This window comes from Glycine max, chromosome 11 (assembly GCF_000004515.6).
Source record: "Glycine max cultivar Williams 82 chromosome 11, Glycine_max_v4.0, whole genome shotgun sequence".
Classification (NCBI taxonomy): domain Eukaryota; kingdom Viridiplantae; phylum Streptophyta; class Magnoliopsida; order Fabales; family Fabaceae; genus Glycine; species Glycine max.
The window spans coordinates 19,506,364-19,532,216 of NC_038247.2; the positions used below are offsets into that span (position 1 = coordinate 19,506,364).

Consider the following 25,853-nt stretch of genomic DNA (forward strand, 5'->3'; position numbering starts at 1 on the left):
TTCAATTACAATACTTGAGCTCTGTCTGGGTCTGTACATATGAAATCTTTTTTCTTCTTAAATTCATTTCCTGCTTGTCTTTTTAGGTCACTATTTACATTTCCCAAACATTTCTACCACTTTCATGCATCTCCCCATTCTGAAGGAAAGGGGAAAAACCCTTTTAGCAGCCTTGATTACAGCCAGAACTTATTTTGGTCTATCATAACGCACTATGTTCCAGTTTGTTACATCAGCATCCTTGGATGGTGAAGTACTTATGATGTGTGATATTACTATTTGATGCCTTGATTTTATTTACTCTTAATCTTTATCTATCTAGACCTGTTCCCATTCCCTGATTTGAAACTCACTATCCACTCTTTATATTTCTATGGATATTTGTTTGCTATGGTTGATTATTTTTCCAATAATCTTGTAGAATGATTTGTTTCGAGAAGTAGTTGCAGAGTGCACTCAACATCACCTTGATTTTCAGTCCTTGATAAGGTAACATTAATGTGGTGTCCTGCTTTTTTTTGTGTCCCCTTTTTTTCATTGGAGTATGCTAATCTCATTACAGGCATGTGTTTTTTTAATGCAAGCCTGTGTATGGTAAAACCATATTGCATTACAATGTTAAATAAAAGACAAAGTCACATGCGTATTTTCCCCAGAGCGTCATCACTTTTTGTTGCAGTATCCTATCCCTTTTGAGCATCAATTGTTCTGTGTAAATAGAAAGACGCAAGAAGAAGGTTTGTGATAGGAATATCGAACCTCAGTCACGATCAAGAGGAAGGTCCATGAGGAAGGTGACCACACCTAGGTACCTCAAGGACTATGTCTGAACCGTTGGAAGCTGAGCTGGCAATCTTGTCTACCATATTTCCATTTTGGTCTGCCATTTGCTTTTCCACTAATTCTCTTAAGATTCTATTAGCACCAAATTTCAAATTCTATTATTTGTAATACCACTATAAATATAGAACTCTTGTGATAAGGTAGAGGCAATGAAAATTACCTTAATATTCTCCTTCTCTTTATTCTGGAGGTCAGTGGCCCTGAAAGCCAAGTTCTTGCTTGTTATTGTCCTTGTGCACTAACAATTTAGTGCTCTCGTTGTCCATCTTCAATGGCGGAATCGACTCGATCCAATGTGAACTCCGACAGACTTGAGGACACCATCACCAAGCTCACAACCCATCAATTATCCCTCAATGAGACCTTTCACACCATGACCCTTAAGCTGGATGAACTCATTCACAAACTCACTACCCTTGAATCACCAGGCCACTCCCCACCGTCATTCCACCACTTTTTTTGCCTTCTTCTTCCCATCGCATGAAGCATAAAGTCCCAAGGTTCAATGTACAGACCCTCTGGGTTGGATATTCAAGATAAATCAGTTCTTTAAATATCACTCAACCCCTAACCATGAGCGTCTAACTATCGTTTCCTTTGACATGGTAGGTAGATCTCTTGCTTGGTTCCAGTGGATGACCCATAATGGTCAACTCACGTCTTGGCTGATATTTCTCCAAGCTCTTCAGACTCGTTTTGCCCCTTCCCAGTATAAGGACCCTACTGGGGCTTTGTTCAAATTAACATAACGCAGCACTGTCCAAGCATACCTCTCTGAGTTCGAGGACCTAGAAAACTGAATCATCGGTCTCCCATCGCAATTCCTCTTGAGCTGCTTCATTTTCAACTTGGCCCCGGAGATTCACCGTGAAGTTCAGGCCTGCAACCGTTGACGTTGGTACAAGCAGTTAGCTTGGCCAAACTCTAGGAGGAGAAGGTTCTCGATAGTTGACGCTCCTTCTACGGCAAACCTGGCCCAATTCCATCTTCCACCACCTTGACTCCTCCTTCGCTGTTTCTGGCGTCATCCTCCTCCCCTTTGCTACCCACGTCGTAGAAGCCACTCCCTTCATTACCTATCAAGAGATTGTCTTTTAAAGAGTTAGCCTTGCAACGAGAGCATGGCCTCTGTTTCAATTGCGATGAGAAGTTCCATCACGACCACAAATGCGCCTCTGAGGCTTTTCTTCTTATTGTAGATAATGATGAGGGTTTTCCAAAAGATAACCCTACCATGGACCCATTACCCGACCCACCTGATACCCATGACCCGCCTTAGGCCCAGATCAGATTACACACACTTTTGAGCCATTTAGTTCCTGAGACTTTGCGTCTTTTAGGACACATTGCAGCACAGAAGGTGATGATCTTAGTTGATAAGGGTAGTACCCACAACTTCATTCAAGAGCATCTGGTAAACCAATTAGGCCTGTCACCTTGGGCCACTACTCCTCTCTGCGTAATGGTGGGTAATGGACATTAACTAGATTGTCACCTTCTCTGTGAAGCTATTCCAATACATGTCCAAGACGTCACTTTCATTGTTGACCTCCATGTCCTGCTGCTATATGGTGCGAACCTAGTGTTGGGAGTGCAATGGCTCAAATCCCTTGGCCCTGTGTTGACGGACTACAATGGTTTATCTATGAATTTTTTTTGAGAAGGACACATTGTTGAGTTGAAGGGCGACACTGACTCTTCTCTTCATCTTATCACCCCCACCCCAAATTCATCATTTGGTTCGCAAGGATGGAGTCAGTGCCTACTTTCATATTCGCATTATACCCACAAACCTCCCTTCAACCCAAACAAACACAACCCACCTTCTTCTAGAAATTCAAACCTTCATCACTAAATTTGCTCCGTGTTTTAGACACCACTCTCCTTGTCTCCTTCGCGACTTACCAATCACCATATACACCAGGGTGTTGCGCAATATTTTGGCCCTCGCCGAATTCTATCGCCGGTTTATTTGTGGTTATGCGTCCATCGCAGCTCCGTTGACTAGGTTCACAACCCAGGACCCCTTTGAATGGACCCCTGCCGCCCAACATGCTTTTAGTGAATTAAAGGGTGCTCTTACCACAGCCCTTGTTTGGGTTTTGTCAGATTTCTCCCTGTCCTTCACATTGGAGACCGATGCTTCCGGCATCGGTATGGGCGTCATGCTATCACAGAAAGGGCATCATATCGCCTTCTTCAATAAACCTTTTAGTCTCAAATGCTTTGTGCTTCCACCTATGTCTAAACTTTTTGCTATCACCGCCACAGTGAAGAAATGGCGACAATATCTTTTTGGATCATCATTTCACCATTATTACAGAGAGGGCATCCTATCGCCTTCTTCAATAAACCTATTAGTCCCAAATTGCTTTGTGCTTCCACCTATGTCCGTGAACTTTTTGTTTTCACCGCCGCAGTGAAGAAATGGCAACAATATCTTTTTGGGTCATCATTTCACCATTATTACAGACCAACGTAGTCTAAAAAAGCTAATGACGCAAGTGGTACAAACTTCGGAACATCAAATGTACCTCACCAGACTCATGGGGTACGATTATTCAATTCAATACCGTTTAGGCAAATTGAATATGGTCGCAGATGCTTTATCCAGACTCCCAAACCCTGCTTCAAGCTCTTTGTTCCTTTTATTAGTTCCTTGCTTCATAATTTTTTAGGAACTTAAACAGCACCTCCTGCAAGACCCAGCTTTCATCCAGCTGTGCCAAGCTATTTTGAATACACCAACGACATACCCAGATTATTCCATTGCTCGGGACTTGATCCTGAAGGGCGGCCGCATTTGGCTACCTCAGGGTTCACCTTTCATTACAACTTTGCTCACGAAATTTCATTATTCACCCACCGGCAATCACATAGGGGTAGCCAAGACCCTGCCACGGCTTAGTGAGAACTTTAATTGGCTTGGAATTCGTAAAGATGTGGAGCATTTTATCGTGGCTTGTGTTAGCTGCCAGCATACTAAGTATGAAACCAAAAAGGTAGTTGGGTTGTTGTGCCCTTTATCAGTCCCATTCCGGCTGTGGGAAGACCTTTGATGTGAATCCCCCTTACCTTGCTTCAATTCGAATCAATTTTAGGATGGAATTCGTACACCAATTGAACTAGAAATATATTTTAACTTTTATTCCTTTCTCAACCTACAAAACTAGGATTGGGAAGTTCCAAATCGAGGTGAAAGAGGACATTTTGAAATGCAATTTATGCACAAAAAATACCGAAAAAGGTTAAGTAAAATGAGAGATATGCAAATAAGAAATTCAGATAGAATTACAAAATTAGCATTGCAGAAATTAACAAGGACACAAAAAATGTGAAAGGAAGAACAAGATAGGAACCACAAACAATGATGCCTGATAAGCCTTGAGGATCGCCACAAGAATTGAGAAATTCTTGATAAGATCAAATGGTTCAAGGAAGAACCCTAGTAGAGACAATTCACACACTTCAATGATAAAATCAGCCAAAAGTCTCTTTCCATTCACTTCACAATTGATTTATACAAATCACTTCTTGTGTACTTGGTAGAAAATAAAAGAAACATAAAATCTCAACATTGTAAACATAACTAAAATGCCTTAGTGATTAAGTGAGGCATAATTAAGCTTGAGGTCCAAGTCTCAAAACTAGCTACAAGCACTTTATTATTATTATTATTATTATTATTATTATTATTATTATTATTATTATTATTATTATTAAATGCCTTAGCCAATAATTGTCTTCTATTCTCACTCCAAGCAAGCAATACATGTGACTAGCAACCCACGCATGTAGGCCTCTAGATGTTGGGTCCCCTCATACAATTGGATTGTCCTCATATTAGCCACTATTTCTTGCAAAGCTTCTTGGGTCTTTTCAGCTCTTGATCTTGTTATAGGCCCTCCTATGCCTTGTATTGGGTCTTGGGCTTCCTTCTGGGCTTGGGTATGGTCTTTGATGTCCTCATTATTTCTCTCGACTTCGTTGTTGGCCTGCCGACATTTCGTAGACACACCACTATCTTGGTGGGCGTAGACCGTTTTTCAAAGGGTATTCATTTAGGCATGCTACCAACCCATCATACATCTCACATTGTCGTTGTTCTCTTCATGGAGATTGTTGGCAAGATTCACAGAATACCTCGTAGCCTGGTTTCGGACCGTGATCCTTTATTCATCAGTTGTTTTTGGCAGGAACTATTCAGGCTTAGCGATACTCACCTACGGATGAGTTATGTGTATCATTCGCAGACTAACAGACAGACAAAGGTGCTTAATCATGTAACTGAACAGTACCTTTGAGCTTTCGTTCATAAGAAGCCATCCTCGTGGGGTAAATTTTGGAACTGGGTAGAATGATCCTATAATACATCATGGCATTCGGTTTATGGGGCTTCTCCGTACGAGATTACTTTCGGCAAGAAGCCTTTCAACATTCCTCAATACATTGCCAGAACTTCTAATCTAGATGTTGTTGACAAACTCCTAACTAACAGGGAAGTCATTTTCACTTAAATCAAGAAGAATCTTTTGAAGGCACAAGCCCTTATGAAGCAACTTGCTGATACTAAACAGAGGGATGTCAATTTTAATGTCGAGAACTGGGTCATGGTGAAATTGCACTCTCATCATCAATCCACTCTTTTCGGAACTCTGGTAGCTTACTCTAAGCTTGCTAAGAGATATTATGGGCCCTATCAAATCTTGGAACGCATTGGAAAGGCTCCTTATAGGCTTCAACTTCCTGAAGGTACACGTGTCCATCCTGTATTCCATTGTTCTTTACTCAAACCTTTTCACCATTCGACCACAGACCCGGTGTCTCCCTTGCCGCTACCAGTTACGTTCGTCGAGAACCAACCAATTATAACTCCTTTGGTTATTGTAGGAACTCATTAGGACCCTACTTCCACTGATCCCAAGCTCCAGGTATTGGTTCAGTGGGAAGGATTGTCACCGGATGACACGTCATGAGAAGATTGGGCCCAGCTTAAAGCCACTTATCACCTCGAGGACTTGGTGATTTTGGATGGCATAGGGAATGATAGGAAGATCGAACCTCAGCCACGAACAAGAGGAAGGTTCATGAGGAAGGTGGCCACACCTAGGTACCTCAAGGACTATGTTTGAACCATTGGAAGCTGAGCTGGCAATCCTGTCTACCATATTTCCATTTTGGTCTGCCATTTGCTTTTCCACTAATTCTGTCAGGATTCTGTTAGCACCTAATTACAAATTCTTTTATTTGTAATACCACTATAAATATAGAACTCCTGTAATAAGGCAGAGGCAATGAAAATTACCTTGATATTCTCCTTCTCTTTATTCTGGAGGTCAGTGGCCCTCGAAGCCAGATTCTTGCTAGTTATCGTCCTTCTGCACTAACAGTTTGGATATCCAAACAAAAAATGCAGATCACTACGGAGCCTTTATCCACCATCTTGCTGTAGTCCGAAATAAACATTGCCTAATGGCCTATATGTAAGTATCTCTTTGAAACGCTATTTACCATCAAGCATAGCTCTTGTGTATTGCTGTCTTCTGTAACTTATCTGCATTCTGAGATTCTGTAACTTGTCTCTCTGCAGGTATAATCGAGCATAAATTATACGAAACTTGTTATGGAAGATAGGGCATGTGCTTCCTCAAGAAATTAAAGTGAAGCTTTGTAATACAGAGGAAGAACATTTCACGAAGCATTCTAAAGCATTGAAATATTATATGTGGTAACCTCTCCCTCTCCTTCCCCCGTTTCCTTCCCTTCTCCCTCATCTGCAATCACACATGCACCAGTATACACTCACATAAGAGAAAAAAATGCATACTTCTGTTATGGATACGTGTATCAATGTAGTTCTCAAGATGCTCTAGCTGTAATCAGTGCCATGTTAAGTAATTTTAGCCTGGGCTGCTAATCTGCTTATAATTTAAGGATTATTGATTGATAAATAACTACTTTTGATTGTGTTATAATTATAAAACTATCCCTAGCTTTAAGTTATCTTCATGTTTGTAAAACAGAAAAAAAATGGTTCCGTTTCAGTTCAAATTATAATGTAATATTCATCTTTTGCATGTCACTTAATTGTGGCAAAAAGTCTTGCAGTATTCGCTTAAGCAATTGATGGATCCATACCATTCCCATCTTTATCTACTAGATAGTTGAATAATTCAAGTGATGATGCATCTAAGGAACACTAAGCATGTGCATTGGAATCTTTTATGAATCTGGTTATTCTTTTAATTCTAACAAGTGACATATGCAAGGGTTATCATGCAGATACTTGTTTTGATGCACCTTAAGTTCTATTGCAGAATGAAAGTAATCTCGGGGGTTGAGAACCATGCATCTCGTGTGAAAATTAACAAACTTGGTTCTTTGGGGATATTGATGTGGATTTGTTTTAGGTGTAAGTAATAGGACAACTGGTAAAAAGACCAAGCTGAAAGCTGGGAACAGTGCTTGAGAGTTGAGACTGAAGTTATTCACTGTTCTCTTGTAGTTTCTAGTAGCAGAATGAATTTGCAATCTGACAGTAAACTACTGTATTGTCATTCATTAAAATTTGCATTTTATAGGATACGGTACCGCCAAAAGATCCTTAAATCAAAGTAAGGGTCATTGATGACATTGGAGAAGGCATTATGCTTAGTGATGATAAGAGTGCCAATTTTGCCCTCCATTCAATGCACCTTCTGAAGTGAACTGATGCAGAGCAATTTATCTCACAGGTTAAGTTGTCTTGCGGCTTTAAGATTTATATTGCAAAATAGTATGAAATGCAATTTGATTTTCCAATTTTCTTAAATATAATCAGGGCAAAATGGAGGAGCTCACGAGTTGACCTGCTACGTGTTAGGCTTGTACCTGTAAGATATGTAGATGCGAACACTACTTGTGAACTTGATACCAATTATGTAATAATCATTTTCATATTTGTTAATGACATTTTTATCCATAATTTAACTCATGTTGCTTCAAGAACAAGAACTACTGCTTCATTTATAATTTATTTGTGTTTTCTATTCAAGAAATTGGTTGTTAGTTAAAAGAAGCATTTCTATAAACGGGTCTGTTTGTTTTCTTGTAGAAAAGTATCTTCTTTTTTTGTATTTCTATACGTTTTAGTTTTTCAAAATAATCAAAGGTTGAAACCATTCTAATAATCAATTGCGGAATTACACATATTATTCATAACCACGAGTTTCCAATTTCAATTGGGTGTTCGTTTTGTGCTGTTGTCGGCTGTAGTTTCCTTGATAGCATTTAGGTTTTCATGGCTTAATAAGAAGTATCTTGGATGATTTGATTTTCAAGAACTTGCTTGCATGGGCGTGGGAAGAGAATGGGGATTTTTTTTTTTTTTTTTGTCTTACAGGGATTTTTTTTCATTGAAGAAAAAGTTAATTTGTAATTTTGATTCTCAAGTTTTAGAAAATTTGATTTTGATTTCTTTATTTTTTAGTAGCAAGATTTGGTCCTCTTACCTTTTAAAATTATCGATTTGATATCTTTGTTTATTGACTTTTGTTGATCATTAGGCTTGTGATGTTAACCTATAATCGGTGAGGTGACACACTGATGTATTGGTTATTAGTAATTAATTTTTATTAGTAGCTGTATTAAATTAATATTAATTTAATTAAAAATCACAAATAATAAAAGTGTATGAAGATTGGTGAGAGTTTGGTTTAGTTCTAGATTTGGGTTGTAGAAGGCAAAGAAAGATCATGGTGTTGTAGACGTTGGTGGTGATGACAAACTCGACAACTTTAGTGGTATCGTTGGCTTGGCGTTGAATGTAAGGTTAGTGATGATTACTTAAGGTTTAGTATAGATCTGGATTTGGATATGGATTTAAATATAAGAAAACTTAATTAATTTATTCTAAAATTTAAATTATTTGTTTCATTAGAAAATTAAGATATTTTTATAATTATAAACTGGAAATGAAATTATAAAATAATTTTGTTTATAAAAAACATAATTTCAACCCAATTTGTTTCATTTAAGTATCATGTCATGCCAATTCCTCTTCTACTCCTCTTTATTGATAATTTCAACCTCAATTTGGTTGTGTTGAGCACCAAATATACCCTTTATTTAATGTCCACATGCATGTCACTTCAATTTAAAATAGCAATCAATATAATTGTTCTTAAAAGATTTTTTTTAATGAATTGTAAACTTTAAAAATAGATTAATTCAAAATATTACACATTTTTTAAACTTTCTTTCTGCAATACATTCACGTGTCGCTTCCCACTTCCTCCAAAATCCACATGTTACAGTGTCTATGAAGCTTTACCATGTGTTACTTTAAATGGACAATCAAGTGTTTTTTTTTTTTTTTACATTTGACAGATCTAGTGGATAAAACTCTCATTACAAGCTTTGCTTCTTCCTCTCCCCAATAAATTTTATAATAATATATTTTATGAAATAATTTTAACTATTTTAAAGTTAGGACTAAATGATTGAGTGAATAAATATTTTGATCCCTATCTTTATAGCTATTTTGTAAATTAGTCCTTAACGTAAAAAATAATTTTTATTTTGCATAAGTGTTGTAACTAAATCTCTACTGTTAAAATTTAATTTCTACCCTTTGTCATATATTTATGTGATAAGTTCTTGTCGATGTAAACAAATCAATGTGACAAGTTTTGGATCGAATTAAAAGAGAGCTTCATTCCTCTCACAGCTCTCCATTTCCCTCAGATTCTGCGCCGTTCATCTCCACCTTCTTCTTCTTCATCTTCCCGCCCCATGCCTACTGTATCCTGCACCTCTAACGTTGCTCACCAAAACGTAAATGCACACCCTTCTTTCACAGCATCGCAGCTCCAAGATGGGAAGATCTTGGCCCTTGATTCCACCGCTTCTAATAAGACACCAAGGATATACCATTACCATTACTGAAAATGCAAAGCTAGCTGGACAATGCCTGAAAATGGCGCAAAATTAACTGACACCATCAACAGTTGCCATCACCAAGGTTGAGAATACTGTAATACGCACTAACACATACAATGATCTGATTGTGGTATTAATGAACTAGGACGGAGGGTTGAATAGATTTAGTTCAAATAGAGGAAGCTAATCAATCTGTAACAAAAATGTCATTGAAAATGAAAACAAAAGCTTTAAGTGAAACCATAATTAAAAAGCCTGAGTTGAACAGTAAAAAACGATTAACACCACTATGTTGGGAACGTTTAACTATATTTGGTTTGTTTGAGAAAAGAACACAATTAAAAATTATTACATTTTGAAATCTGTTTAAAAGGATGAAACAAAGAGAACAGAACAGGGCATTCTATTTTATCCTATCTGCACACCAAATGCTACCAGTGGAAAAAGAGTTTTGTTGTTTAGTCTTGCTTTTTGTAGCAAAATTGAAAGAAAAACTTACCATTAGTGAAATGCTTATCTAGAGAACTTTCTGCCACTTGCAGGTTGTCCCGAAGACCTTGGAACCGAGTCTTCAACTAGCAGCTGCTGTGCTTTCTCGGGTAACAATTATCATTGAATATCATATTCCTGTGGGAACAGAAATATTGATATAATGGAAAATATTTTGGCATGTCTCACTCATAATATTTATGTTAATATAGTCTTATTCAAACATGACAGATTCAGTAGTAAATGAGTATGGCTATTTCTTGTTGTGATTGAATCTTGTGCACATTAGCTGAACTATTGTTAATTTCCTTATATAAATAATTTACTCGAGTCTAGGTCAACTTTTCTTTGAAATTGTTTGAGCATACTCTGTTCTTTACTGCATTTGCGAGATTGACTTCATATCTTGTTGGCAGAACAAGATGTTGTGTTCATAAAATTGTAAAGATGATGTTTAATTAGGCCTTATTAGAATCAATATTCAAAGAAAATATTTCATTATATTTATTACTAATTTATTAAAATTATGACACAATGCTATAACATGGAAATGTGTGATCTTTATTTTTCAAAACATTTATTTCTTTAGGCTAAACTCCCCACATCAGAGATTGCAGCAACTATAAATGAATTCAAATCTCGACATCTAGCTGAGCTCATAGAGGTAGGTATTCCTTTTGAATTCATGCATAAGCATACACAGCTTATATCACTATTGTATAGTTGATATCTGAATGGTGTCTGTTGTTCTTGCTCTATCCGTGCAGCTGTGGGAAGCAAGTGGAAGTTCTCTTGGTTATGGATATAATAGAACTATGAACAAACGCAAATCTCCATCCCCAGATTCATTAGATGAGACCACAATCTCCGAAGGGACACTGGCAATATGAAGATTGCCGCATATATACAAGTAGATGGCAAAGAAAATGAGAATTAGGGAAAAAAAATAATTGTCAAAAAAATGTATAGCAGATTACTGGTTCCATTGTTATCTACAGAAATATAGCCAGGATTAGTTTTATTTTCTCTTTTCCCATTAAATTTTGGTTCTAGGCATCTCAAATTCCTGTTAAGGATGATATCCTGTTGCTGTAGTTGTATTGCGCCAATGGCATTATTTTCATTTGTCTTGGTGGGTTTTTTCACTTCAAAATCGTATAGAAGACACAATATGTGTCCAAAACACATTGTCATAAATAGGCGAATGCCCTGGACAAGTAGGGTAACTCTTGCAGGTAGATAGTTGATGATCCTCAAACTCATCCTAGACATTTTAGTTTTTATTGGTGTATTGGAAAGTTGCTACTTGTATATCTACTCAAATCTATGCCACCCCCAAACTTGTTTTCCATATATTTTCTTTTTTAGCTATATGCTACGATTCACTTAGTTTGTTCATAAGACTAAAGTTGAGTAATGATTTCTCTTTTTGATGTGTTTGGATGTTTTTATTATTAATGGGACATGATACTATGCCTATAAATTTCTTTGACATATGAAAGAGAAATTACGGGTAGACGCACCAAGACTTTATGTGCTTGTAATGCCTTTCTATAAAGCTACAGGAAAGGATAAACAAACGAAAGAAAAGAAAAAAGAACAGTAAGAAAACTCAATTTATGCCCCTCTTAACAATCAATCGTTTGAATCATATTACATCCATCTTCCGCCACCATTTATTGAGTTCGAGATCTTCTGTTACTAAAGGATGTCAGTGCACTGACCTACTGTTGAGGATCATTTCGGGTAATAAAGCATTAATTGGAAAGGTGTGTGTTTATGAACAGTTCAAAAGAGAGGTAAAATCATAAATTAGAAGCTACTTCCATGGAGGTTGCGGATGTTTGTAGATAAATGGGTAGGGTTCCAAACCACTGTCTGGTTCTTTTTGTTTCCCACTAACCCCCGAACTTAAGGGTTGCGGCATGGATCTTACTTGCTCCTCCACAGCCCTTCCCTGAACAGGAAAGAAATAGAACTAACAATGTCAAGAGCAGGTTGAGAAATGTACACACTTTAGTGCCACATTGGATAGTCTATGTGGCACTAAAATTATCAACAATGCACCTCACTAACGATATTACTTTCAAATTTAACGGTAAGGACTATTTTACAACACTTATGCAAATATAGGGACTATTTTTTACATTTCAAAAAGATAGGGACTAATTTACAAAATAAATACAAAGATAGAGATCAAAATACATATTCACTCCTAAATGATTGATAAGAAAAATAAGAATTAAATATACGATTGAAAATACGGGGGACCACAACTTGAATGACATGTTTTGACCTGACAAAGACAGAGATGACTCGACCTCCCTGGCATTAGGGCTAACCATGGCAACATTAGCAACGATGTCGTTAACAAGAACACTAGACGCATTGTCAATAATAACTTTGGAGTTACCAAGATGATGGGAGGGTTCGTTATTAGAACTTTCCCCGATAGTGTGAACTTCCAACGAGAGCATCTACCTCCATTGGAATTATCATAATCCCCACCAACATGAGACATAGGAAAGATGGGGAGATGACTTACCCGGATTGACGAAAATGACCAGACAAAAGAAAGAAAGAATGATAGAAAGGAAAGGTACGTTGACCGAAGAAGAAAAACTTGCGCTGAAGAAAAAAAAAACATAAAGAAAAAGATGAAAGAGGAGAGGAGATTTTTATAGTCTTCTGGAACCCCTTGGAAGCCAAAGAGTGTGCCCTTCTACACGATTAGATCATAGCCACTCACTGTGAATTGATGGCTGTGAAAGGTGCCCCCTGTAAGCTTTCAAATTTCAAAGGTCGTAATCATTGCAATTGCCTCCAAAACGTACAATAATGTTTAATGTGTATGAACAAAAGACTGTTGACAAGACACCCCTTCGAATGCTTAATCCACTAAGATTCGGTATAAGACATCTATCATATTTTCCATTTAGACAAGGATAAATATTCGACTAAAGAGGAAAACAAATATCATTTGACTCGACCACATTAGACCAGAACATATGATGAACACAGACTTGACTGATGGATGACCAATATCGATCAAAAGTAGTATATCGTCATTTTATATTATATTGTTATTAATAATATATATATATATATATATATATATATATATATATATATTATTCTAGATATATATTATATTTAATATAATAGGTTATAGATCAAAAGAGACTTTCGCAAATTAATGATGACAAATGACTAATAAGAAGGAAAATACACACATGACACCACAATTATCTGAATGACTGAGAGTATGACAATCTAGTGTGTGAAATTAAACATTAAATAAAGCTAAAATATATTTTTGATTTGTGTAATTTAATATTTTTATTTTATTTTTTCTTTTATAAAACAATCATTCAAGTTCTTATAAATATATTTATTTATTTATTTATTATGTTTAAAGTATTTTAAATAATACTTTTTTAATATTCAGAGTGTTATCTAAAATACTTTAAAAATAAAAAATAAAACAAATATATTTTATAAGATTAAAACAAACAAAATTTACAAAAACAATAATAAAAAAGACATTAAATTTAAAGAAACAAAAATATATTTAATCTTGAATATATAAAAATAATACTTTTCTCATATTCATATTCATTTCATGAGTATCAAAAATAAAAATTGAAGTAAACTCAAGTATGATTTCGAGTTAAAATATGATAATTAATGCAAACTAGTGAAGTAGAGGGGCCTAAGGGGAAAGCAAATTCCTAGGGAAAGCACATGCCCTTCAATCTCGATGGCATCATATGCCAAATGGTGAGATCCCCAAGAAGCACGAAAATCTTAAAACGAAACCTCGTACTGACACATGTACCAATGAAAATGCTGCTTTAGATGGAGCAATTCAAGCCACAAACGTTTGGGGAACCAGAACGTTCTCAGCCACAAACCCCCATAACGTGTCGTATGTTTTTTGCTTTCTCTTTTTATTTACAACTGTCTCTTGCTTCTTCTTTCGTCATCATTCAAGTTGCAACCTCTTCTCTTCACTCTTTTTAAAAAAAATGGTTCTCACCATTTCCAATTAGACACACATAAAACCATTCCCAATAGCCGCCTCTGATAATTGATTACTATCAACCCAACTTCAAGTTGTGTTCTTTTGTGGTGTGTAACCGTATTCTGTATTTGTTTTCATCAATTGGAAACTGGGTTTTCTCGCTTTTTGCAGATAAGCATCAATAGGGTACGCTTCCTTCACTTTTTTAAGCGTTAGTATTTTGGATTATGATGGCTATTTATGTGTGATTTTTAGTAGGTTTTAAGAATCTGTGGTTTACTGTGGGTGGAAGTCATAACTAGTTTTGAGTCAGTTTCTCTGATTTTGTTGAGGTTTTCCTGTTCTTTTCTTCTTTGATATGATGTCTTTTTTTCCTTTCTCCTTTCTTTTGTACTTGATTTTGAATCTTTGATCAGTATAGAGGATGAAAATACTGTTCTGCATACTTTTCTTGTTTACCCTATATTTGACCAAAGCATTTTATAGGCATCCTCACTAGCCAGTGCCATAGAAAGAAGGCATTTGTCTATAACTAGAAGACCATCATGTTGAACTTTTTGCCTGATTTATGTTTTATTTCAACTTTTATTAGAGATTTCTTGAGTCTATCAGTTTTAGCTGAAACGTTTGTTATCCTGTATTTCTCTGAAAAACCAAGTTCAGTTTAGTTTGCATAACAAGGGGATGTAGATGTAGACATTGGATGATGTTGCTTTCTTTCCCCTGTGACATTTTGATATACATATCATATAGAAGGAAGATGGGATATTGAAATACTCCTTTTAATGTTAATTAAATAGTGTTTGTGTATGTGCAACAACAAATTCTGCGTGTATATTCCAATCACAGATGCCATTTTCTACATGCTAATCTTCATTTTCTTTGATCCTATGTGATGTGCAGATACTAGATCATGGATTGGTACTATGGGAACGGCATTAATGATTATCTGGTTCCCAGAGATCAGGATTTATTGGACAGGCATCCTTCACCAGACTATTGGTCAAACTGGGGAATAAGTGCAACTGAAGGTTTTAATTCACCTAAAAATCTTTTTATCATGGATTTCTTTGAAGAAAGATTCAATAATCAAATTGAGCTTGAACCATCTCTGCATGATAAAGATCATTCTAGCAGTTCAAGTGTATGTGGGGATTGCCTGAGCAATCTTTTCAACAGACAGCATTTTCATGCGATCAGCCTAATTACCAGCTTCAAGATCTACCGAGATTCGAACCGATGAATGACACTTTCTTGTACAAGCTTAATCTCTGGGATTGAGATACTTGATTTTTTTTAGGATAATCATGTAGATTCTAAGTAAATTAAATTGGCATAAGTATACACTCAATTGTAGGAAGTCCAGTGCAAATTGAATTGCTCTGTGGTGTTTTTGAATTGTGAACTTCTTTGCATTTATCTTTATCATTGGACCTACACAGACTTAGAGAAATCATATTTTTGGTTTTCCATACCCTTTATCTTGAACCTGTAATAGCATGGATAGGGCTCCAATTTTCTTTAATAGTTCTATCATGGAGGTTTATTTTTCATCTTGCATTACAAACATAACACAGCAGAGCCATTCAATTTTCACTGGTTTACCATAATCATTTAGTTAATATATATTATAATCAAATAGAATATCTTTTGATGTTACAGCATCACTTGTTTAACATATTTCAGGGATTCTGTACCTGAAGGTCTTCCATGTGTTGACGTTGAAAACCTAGACAAATCCATCAACATTTCTCCTGAAAACCAATGCAGCAGTACACCTGGTGATCATTCTATTTTAGACATTAATTTATTGTAAGCATATATTTTAAGCATTATTTATGATTTGGGAGAACAAAGTAACTCAAAATACATGTCTTGTTATCATCAGGTATATTGCAGAAAGATATACCAGCTTCAAAGTCTGTTTCTAGCAACTCAGAATCAAAGAATTGCCTGGATATAGAGGTGACAATTTCCTTCTGTTTAACAATCTAAGACAAAATATCATTTGGCTTGGAAGATAATTTTTTTTACTTATCATGATCAATCATTAGCAGATTGTTTGCACACACATTTTGAACTCAAAATATTATAGTCTAGGCTCCAATATCATTAATTGTCACATGTAAGCCAACATAGTCACCAGACGATCTAGGTTATTTGCATGCTATTTATATGTGCAGGGCAAGTAGGATTTAAAGCAATTATCATATCTAGTTTACTTGCATGCTACTATTTGCAAGGAACTTGTTGTGTAGTTGGTTAGGTTTTTTTTCTTATGCCTTATCATTGTAATATTATATTTTTGGCTCCAACTTTTCTAAATTTTAAGCAATTGCTTCATTATCTAGTGTTCAACCTGACCTGTTTGTGTGAACTTTCAAGAATCCATTTGAACTTGTGTGTAATACTACATCTGTTCATGCTTGCAGAATCCGTTTTTTCCACTAATTTCTTCTTTTATTTAATCTTCACCCCATTGAATAAGCATTAAGGTCATCTTTTATTTAATCCTTTCCACGAATAGATCTTCTTTCAAGGCTTACAGTGTAATCTAATCTATTTATTTTTCTTTAAGGCACCACTGACCAAGGTCTTGGACATATTTGAGCAGTGTAGCAGAGATGATGGCATGTGTGAGCAGTCATCATCACTTGAGGAATTCATACTGAAGGATCTTGAGATGGTAATTGGACAGGTGAAGTGACTAAGAACTCAAATCCCTGGCATCTGATTAACTGCAATAATTTTTTTTCCTTATTCTTTTTGTTTCACATGGCAAGTTCACCGAGAGGACCCGTATTTGCTTCCGAGATGCTCTGTACCGTCTTGCTAGAAACACTGAAGAACAACCTGTAATGCTGGACCAGAATGAAGATCTTAACATACAGAAGGCAATACCACATACAGATCACAATGAAACAATGAGGTACATGATTATGATCAGTCATTAGAAGCTTGTCTGCACTGTGTGTGCAGTCTGCATACACATTTTTATCTAATGCATGAAAAATTGTTAATGACAAAACAGTAAAGGTACATCTAAATATACTAAGGATACTTTACAATTTTTATTTGACTAATTCACATCTCTAGAACTTGATGAAATATAATATCTTATGGACCTTTGTTTCTCTGGATGGCTGAATAATTTGGCTTGATTTGGCCTATGTTTACTCCATGAACAAAATTGTTATTTCACTGCTTCAAGGTTTTCAGCATGAATCATGATAATGAGTTGGACATCATATTGTTATTTCATTCAGATTATTTCTAGTCAAAGCAGTAATATAGTCTGCTACTTATGTTTTTGGCTTACATGTTTCATTTTGTTTTTTAGCTGACAATTTGTTAAGCTTGCATTGCAATGTCAAAACTAGTTGTGTTAGGCACAATTCCATTTAACAATATATTGTATTTAGAACATGATTTTGTACTGGTCCATGGTTGATTCAATTATCAATATGTTAACTTGTATTTAGGTCTCAGGACAAGAAACCAATGGAATCAGAAACCAACAATATTGACAGAATAATTGCAAATCTCATGTTCAAGAGCATGGAGTTCAACATACATCATTCTCCAATTACATCATCAACAAACTCCGTTCAACAAGTTATTGGAAGTAATAATGGTCCACGTGGAAACAACTCAAAAGCCATGAATATGGAAGACAAATCTTGCTACTCCCACCCACAAAAATTACTAGTAGATGCCGAGATTCCCAGGTTTGGACTAAGTAATCAACCAAGGGACACAGGTTCATATATCACATGAGAAGATCCCATGAAGACATCTTTCATGATAGGGTTTGGTTAGGTAGTGTGATTGTGAGCTTTCTTGTAGGCATTAGCTTAACCAAAATCAGGAAAAAAAATATCAATTTCTTGTAATTATTCAATCTATCTGTTAAGGTTTCTTTGAAGTATCTGAATTATTAGTGTTCTGTTATATTTATTCAAAGGTTTGTTGTATACATTCAGCTCAATTTTGCTTGGAATGTAAGTGACTGATTTGATGTAATTTGTTTGGTCTAGATTCTTAGGATTTTATAGGCTCAATTCAGGGTACTTTTGAACTTTAGAATTCAATAAACTATACTATGAATTCAATATTACATGAGCTCAAAATTGACAAAAAGAAACTAACTAATAAACTATACTATCAGTTCACTAACCATGTACATGAAAAAAAATGTAAATCAATGTTTAAATTATTTTCTACGAGTAAAATGGATGTTATAACTTAATTTAACTTTACGAAAATCACGCTGACATTACGCATGAATTCATGTCATTTAAGCAATATCTCTATACAACTGAAAACACATTTTATTTACTTGAATAGAACTCTGGTAATAATTCTCTAATAAATAGAACTCTGGTAATAATTCTCTAATAGAAAGTCAAAACCTATAATATCATTTAATCTGAAAATAGGAAACATGGAACAACTATTCAAATATGAATAAAATTGACTAAGAGAGTCTATCTTAATTGGTTTAGCAGTGTACATAAAAGATAATTAACAATAATATAATTTGTATTGAAAATCTTGTCACTCTATCAAGGACAGGAACAGAAAATTTAATTAGGGGACAAGAATTTAAGACAAGACAACAGCAATTAAAAATGACTAATTTTTATTATTAATAATTGTTTAAAATTTAGTCTAATAAAAAATATTATATATTTTATGAAAGTAAATGTAACTATATATTTATTTATTTCTTCTTTATTGCTTAACTTGCTTTATTTTTAATCTCTTAATGTCTTTGAAGACAGAAAAAAAAAAGATGATATTCACGACCCAGATGAATTAAAGAAAAAAAAAACACAGAATACAATGGATAAAGCAATGCAACTTTTATATCAATGAAGTATCATATATCAATGATTTACGTTTCTCCTCTTGGTGTGTTGTGACCAAAGAAATGAGGGTTTCTGCAACTTTATCATCTTCCTCCAGTGCTGGTAACGATGATGATGATCCTTCAACAAATTCTTGGTATTGTTCCCAATGGCAAATACAGGACCACACGTTAGTGAGAGTAATCTATTTAAATAAATATTATTAAAATGAGTGAAAAATTGAGGATTGTAAATTCAAATCTACAAAATTATGGGTGTAAAATATAAAGAATAAAGATATTTATATGTAATGTTCTTACAGTGAGAGCTTGCATTTGTACATCCTTGTTACAATGTAGGTTTGTCATTGCTTGTTTATGATTTTCATGCTGATTTTTTTCTTGTTTCATAACTAGAAGCCTTGTGAATTCTTCAGTAAATTTTGTTTCCACTTGAGGCCATTCCTTATGTTGTTTGCAATTCTTTTTAGTGTCTTTCCGATATAGTGTACAAGCATTATTCATTTTGTAATTTGATGAGGATGATGACCCTTCAACAAATTCTTCAGATTGTTTGTCGTGGCTGGTCCAGGACTTTAGTGGAGTGAGAGTAGTCTATTGAAAAAATAAAATAAAAATTAAAAATAAATGAGAAATTATACAAACTTAGAAAATACAAAATATAAAAAATGAAAATATTTACATGTAATTTTCTCAAAACTCAAAATAGGAAGACGCACTGCACGCCCTCATTACAATGTAAGTGCACCGTTGATTGTTTGTACTTCTTGTTGGTACGTATAAAGATTTTATTGTCGATCTTTTTCTTGTTTCATGCTCTCAAGAGCTTCAAGTGCTGTTTTTTCATTGTGAGTTAATTCTTCATCAAACTTTCTTTGTATCTGAGACCTTGACGGCTTAGGTGGTTTCCAATTCCCACCAGTGTAAAAGCAGTATTCTACAATGATCAAAATGAGCATTCTACAATGGTTGTCAGCCGTCTTTGTAAGTCGCATCGTGGAAAGTCAAGTGTTGATTTTTCACGATAGTCCCATAATAACCGACTTAGAAACAGTGTGAATTCAAATACAATTTCTATTTAAAAGGCATCGTATAATCATAGTAGCATTCTACAACGGGTCTTACATCAAAACTGTCTTAGAATCAATAAAAGCCGTCTTTGAATTCAAGCATTCTACAACGGGTTTCACCGTAAAAACATCTTTGAATCGTAGTTTTCTAAGACGGTTTTGATGTAAGATCCGTCGTAAAATGCTATGATTCTAAGATGAGTTTTACCTTAAAAATTGTTTTAGATGTTGCATTCCCTAACCTAAAGCTCAATTAATTATATAGCATTCAATATATAACAATTGAATAACAAAATTGAAGTAATTAATTAGCCTAAAACAACAAACCATTAATGAAAAACAATTAAACCAATTTTCTATCGAAACACACACACGCGTGAATACAATGAGTAATGCAAGATGTTCAAAACAGTACTGAAGATCCCAAAACTATGCTAATTAGAATTTGTATTGTGTTCTCTTGAATACTCTAATCTACTCAAGATTTATTGTTAGAAATGTTGAGTCTCTGGCAACAAAACTTCATTCCACTCCTTATCTTTCTAATAGTATTGTATATTTTAATCAATCCTCTCCTTCATGCTTTGTGGAGACAGGTCCTTGTTCCTGTGTTTCATTGATATTGAATTAAAAATACATATATATTAAAATAAAAATAACAAGAACCATGTTTAGTCTCATAATTTTAAAACTGTAATTTTGGACCTTAATGGTCGATTCATAAGAAACAGGTTGTGTGTAGTATAGGATGTGTGTAGACAAGGCTACAATGTGAGAGATACAAAATGTTTTGTACATTCCAAAACTTAAAGAATAGTGGTTGGTGAAATATACCTTATTTGTTCCTATCAATTTCCATGTACCTTCTTTACTGACTGAGTGGTCCAAAGTTTAATCATTAAATTCCACATACCACATTATAAGGAAGTTATAAAAATCACAAATCATCATGAGTCATACATGGTCAATGTTTATAAGGAAGCAAAAGTTATAAGAAACATTATTGGATTTGTACCCTTACCTAAAAGCTTAAGTTGCAAACCTTATACCAATTAAAACACAGCAGAAAATCATGGAATTGTTAGTGGCAAACACTATGAGCAAATATAGGACAATGTTTATGTTCAAATATTAGAAATATCACCTTTTGAAAACTAACCAAGGAATGAAAACCAAATTTTACATTGATAATTTTGTTCAGTGCCCTAACAGTATCTTACAATTTTGTACTCAACTAATGTAACAAAATTTGTTTTTCCCTTTTTTCCCCACTTCAATTTAACTTCCACATGTAATTTACTACTAACAGGACAAAAAAGCTTGGGTAACAGAATTGAAAGTCAGCTCAGCTTCTTACTTTCTCTCATCTACTTACTCTTCTCACTGTACTAGAAATCAATGAAAAACATTTTCAGAATTTGTCCCTCTCTCGTCTACTTACTTTTCAAGACAAACGTCTTTCAAGTTTGCTTAATTAAATTTTCAAGACCCTCACGAGCTTCCTTTTCTACCAATGCATTCTAATAAATTCATATTGTAATTCTAATACTAAATTTTTATACTTTTATATTTCTATAAGATATAACCCCCATCGTTTGAATTTTTTTTATGCAACACGATTAGACAAGTATGTTTGCATAAACTTCTTCACAAGCACTTATTGTAGAAGAAATTATGAAATAGAAAAAACTGCACATCTCCTGTATACTAAGATGAACTTGTGCACTTGACATTATAAAAAAAGCTCTTTAATTTACCTTCTATAAAATTTGAAATGCATACATTGATTTTAGAATACAGGAGAAACTTGATTCATTTTTTTCTTATTTTTTTTCTCTCACAATAGAAGGACTAGTTGTCATGGCTATTACTGAAATTAAAAATATACCAATAGTAATTGTAACTAACAAACCTTCAACCAAATTCCCTATGAGAAGTGCCTCAATTCCCGTGTTTGGATTCTTGAGCTTCCTCGCTTCCAATTCCCCCATTGCATATGACTTTATAGCCCTCGCCGACCACCTGAACCAAACCACACAACCCTCAAAATACACACACACAACAACAACAACAACCCAATTACATCACTCAAAAACGACAAAAACAATGAACTCACTTTGGGGTTTTCTCAGGCGTATCTGAAAGGGGTTTCTTGCAAAAATGGAAGAAGAAGAAAAAAAAAGATGGAAACTTTCAGCAATCCGAGATGACCCAGAAGAAAATTCGAGAGACCCATTACGTGTGTTGGTGAAGAGAGAAGCTTACGGGGTAGGGAGGCTAAACGACACGGTGGCTGATGTCGCATGGCAATTGGTGTTGAGGAGGGAACGAGACGATGAGGTGGCACGTAGGAGGGTGATCCTGGTGCCGAAGAAAGAGGTGGGAGAGAGAGTGAAGTGGTTGTTTGGGTTTGAATGGGGTGAGGAGTGAGTAGAGATTGTGGGTAAATGCATCTCATGAGAACGACCAAGCTGACGGCGATGAACCTTAGGCTTCCACTGTACGGTCTTCGCACAACGCCGGCCGACCATGGGACACACTAATGATGGAGTGTGATGGAAAAACTGCGATGGAGTTCAATCGTACGCAACGCGCAAGTGATGATGAAGACCTGTATAAGCAGTATTATATCGATGCTAACGAAGATGGTCTCTACACTCAACTGCCTTTGTAGACATCCAATTTACAAAATTGTCATTGCGTCTCTACCCCTACAAAGACAGTCATTAAAAAATGTCGTTGTTCTCTTGCCTTTAATTATAGTAATGCCACCGCAACACATTCTAAGATGGTTCTTTAGAACCGCCTTAGAATGTGCATCGTAAAAAATGTCTTTTTTAGTGGTGTTCATTAGAAAACCATATTTCTCAGGATACATAGAAACTTGAACTTAGCTGGAATATTTGTTGGTACTACATTTCATTCTACGACATATTGCTTTTATTATCTATCTACACACAAATATAAAATAGTAACCTCATATCTGGTGGTAGTTCACATTCTCTGCATTCCAAAGAGAAACTTCATTGCAACCAATAGCCACATAAACAAGAGGCCTAGCATTTTCCAAATCACGCTACGTCTCATAGCCCCACACCTTCTCTTCCACTTGCCACCTGTCCTTCATTAACAATAAGACCTAGCCTACAACCTTCTTCAAAGGGATCTTAAATTTTGATGTTTTTGGCTCATTACTAAAGTCTATTCACAAATTTTGTTGCTATACTTTTCTGAAACAATAAAACCATCTCTCACTTTATCAATGTTCAAAACTCAACCAATGCAATTGCTACAAAGTTTACAGACAAAATGTTATCACTATTTAAGTATATCAAAACCTTCCTGTTTAGGCAGCATAGTAAGAAAAGTAAGCTACAAATACTTGTTTGTGAAGAGGGAAATGTGTTATGGATGAATCAAAATCAATATGCGCCTACTTACATGCACAATAAGGCGACATGTTGCAATGCATATCTGACCATTTGTCAAGAAGCAACCAAAGACGGTCCATTCAGCAACTGTTTAAATCAAGAAAAATAGAAAAATAAATGTTAAATGGTAGATGGCTGTCTATTTGGATTTTGGTTTCAGTAATAAGCTCTAGGTACCCAAATTTAACTCATCAACAACCACTCAATCAGTTTCATAGGAAATATGATTCCTCAATGTAAGAAAACATAGGTTTTCCATAACAAAATAAAAGGCACTTACTCTTATCAAGATCAACATCCTCAAAAATAATGATTGGGCTTTTTCAACCAAGCTCTAGACAAACAGGCTGCCAACAAGAAACCCCAAATTGGATATTGCACGATGTCACAAAGAAAAGCGAATGAAAATATGGAAGGAAAAATAAAAAGGATTTCTATCATTTCATCTTATGCTTGTTCCTTAGTCTCCTCTATTATATCTTTTAAAGCAGAAGGACAATATAAATTGTACATAATTTGCATATAATATTGCTTAAAAATTCCTTTGTTAGTTGTGTTGCAGTTGTCATAATCCTGCTTCCAGTTGTAAAGCTTCTAGTAAAGGAAATTTGTTGAAAACTTACACATCAACCACAATGGCTAAGTAGTTTTTAAAAATCATAGCACAGTAACAATACTTGCAATATATAGAATCAAATATATCTCCATATAATTTTGATTCTACTAATAAGTAAAATCGGTTAAACCTTGTCTACGTTAGGATGAGATTGCCTAATCCAGTAACAATGCTTAATACCCCTGGATGAAGGCCAACTTCTCTACATATTTCAGCCAACTTTCTCTTTTTATAACATTCCTCACTTTTGTTGAAATCCTTGATCTTGGTGGCTTAGTAGGCCTCACTGGGACAATTCCAAAACAATTTACCTGCAAATTCCAAACCTCTTAAAGCTCTACCTTTTTTGCAACAATTTAACTGGCCCAATACCAGAAAGCATTTGTGACTTGCCAAACCACCAGGAATTGCCATTGCAAGAAAATAGGATATCTAGGTCAATCCCTTCTAGCATTAGAAGCTTGAAAAAGCTAAAAAGGCTGTTGCTTTAGTCACACCAAACTTCAGGTACAAAACCCTACTCATTTGGGAATTTCACCAATTTGGTAGAATTGGATGTTGATGACAATGCTCTTATGGGTCATATACCCAACAACATCAGTCAAATGCAGGCTTTGGAGAAGCTTTATCTTTCAAGCAATATGCTTAGTGGAAGTATACATTCTTCTGTAACCAATTTAACTGCCATTTTAGTTTTGTACATGGACACCAACTATCTTTGGGGAACCATCCCATTTCCCTCAAGGTCTAGTGGAATGCCTTATTTGGGCTTCTTAAGGCTCCACAATAACCACCTGATTGGAAATATACTCCCCACTTTTGGCTACCTGGTTTGTCTTCAAAAAGTTTCACTATCAAACAACAAACTTGAAGGAACATTGGCTTCTAGTTTGGGAAATTTGCATTCTTTGACACAACTTTACCTCAGTGACAACTCCTTCTCTAGCTAAATACCAGAATCAATAGGCCAACTATCATCCTATAGTAAGAATATTTCTTTTTGAAGTATATCTAGTAACCATATTACAAGTAAAAATAAGATCAATCCTAATAAGAACATCTCTTCTAGATAATGAATTATTAAAACTCGGTAGCTGTACACACCTTCTCAAAATAAGTTAATTCCATAGTGAAACATTGACTGGATATCCTTCCACCAAGAGTGCTACCTAGATATAATGCGTCTACTATTATATTTCAGATGGAGCCAATTTGATAGTGAATCAATGATCACCTTCTTTGGATAAGACATGAAGAATCAAATATAAAGTTGAAAACTATATCTTCCATTAAGAAGTGCTTCAAAGAAAGAAGAAAAATTTCTTGAATATAGGCAACAACAACAATTACAGCAAACTTCATTGTGCACAATGGTATTATTGATGAAAAAAGTAAAAAGTTTTGCTTATATCCCTGAAGTTTAGGGCATGGTTAATCATCTCAAGGTTGTTAACGATAGTTTGCAGCTACGTTCCACTATTGAAGATGTGCAGGTATTGTTTTTTAAATAAAATGAAACAAATTGGGTACCTTTTTTGTGTATTTGTGCATTTTTTTTCTTTTATTATGTTGGTGGGCAGTATTATGTTTT

At 35.1% G+C, this 25,853-nt stretch overlaps 2 long non-coding RNA genes across 3 annotated transcripts; one reads left to right on the plus strand and one right to left on the minus strand.

The window, feature by feature from the left end:
- The first annotated feature begins 14,141 nt into the window (after positions 1-14,141).
- LOC100779717 (protein LNK3-like) lies at positions 14,142-18,298 on the plus strand. Of its 2 annotated transcripts, none has more exons than XR_001383496.3 (7): positions 14,142-14,461; positions 15,179-15,531; positions 15,962-16,056; positions 16,164-16,240; positions 16,854-16,973; positions 17,059-17,204; positions 17,758-18,298. It is a non-coding gene; the product is annotated as a protein LNK3-like (long non-coding RNA). The 2 variants fall into 2 exon arrangements; XR_003263403.2 differs by having other exon boundaries at positions 16,890-16,973.
- A 216-nt stretch (positions 18,299-18,514) lies between these two features.
- LOC121173104 (uncharacterized) lies at positions 18,515-20,435 on the minus strand. Its single transcript, XR_005887311.1, has 3 exons — positions 19,828-20,435; positions 19,446-19,739; positions 18,515-19,278 (listed from the first exon to the last, which is right to left on the minus strand). It is a non-coding gene; the product is annotated as an uncharacterized lncRNA (long non-coding RNA).
- Positions 20,436-25,853: the final 5,418 nt, after the last annotated feature.